General features: G+C 42.0%; 1 pseudogene; it reads left to right on the top strand.

Moving 5' to 3' along the window:
* The first annotated feature begins 360 nt into the window (after positions 1 to 360).
* Positions 361 to 480, top strand: LOC129875311 (5S ribosomal RNA; annotated as a pseudogene).
* Positions 481 to 743: the final 263 nt, after the last annotated feature.

Raw genomic sequence — 743 nt, 5'->3', positions numbered from 1 at the left:
AGGTTCATAATGACATTGAAAATTTGTGAACCGTTAGCCTTGTATAGTCCTTCTCGACTCCTTTCAGAACTTTAACTGGCATTCGATCTTTTGGGTCCTGCTTTTTTGCCCTCAGAATTGGCTACCAAGTGGTGTCGGAATTCCCTCGCCCACTGGCCCATATAGCCATTCTGCGGTTTTCCTCTCATTAACTAGCTCTATGTTGAAGAGCTGTGGCGTTCGAGTGCGTCGTCAATTAGCAATTAGCTAAACCTTCTTGTTTTTCTTAAGCCCTTGTTACCATTTCCTTAATGTATATTATAATACTCTGGGTACATAATCTCATATCATTTCTCCATCACTAGTTCAGATTCGTCCATCTCGCGCGATCACACCAGCACTAACGCATTAAGTTCCATCAGAATTTTGAAGTTAAGCGTGCTGGGGCGAGAGTAATATTGGGATGGGTGACCTTCTTGGGAAGTCTTCGTGTCGCGTTTCACTGTAATCCTTTCTACGATGTGCGGGCACTCAATTTAGCCCAAGATTTACCTCAGTATTGTCTCACAAGTCTTTATGTTTTGCCTTGTCCCTTCCTCTGTTATCTTACAACCAGTATCGGTGTAGACCTTTAGTTCCGCTATCCTCTATTCACTTTGTGTTCTCCCTATTTTCTACCACAAGAGGCTTTCTATTCCTTTTCCTTTGGTTATATATCTATCGCAACATTATTTGCGACCAACTCTATAGCTAACATTTTGGCT

The sequence above is a fragment of the Solanum dulcamara genome, chromosome 11, assembly GCF_947179165.1.
Source record: "Solanum dulcamara chromosome 11, daSolDulc1.2, whole genome shotgun sequence".
NCBI lineage: Eukaryota > Viridiplantae > Streptophyta > Magnoliopsida > Solanales > Solanaceae > Solanum > Solanum dulcamara.
The sequence above is the reverse complement of the archived record's forward strand: the minus strand, read 5'-3'. Positions and strand labels throughout refer to the sequence as shown.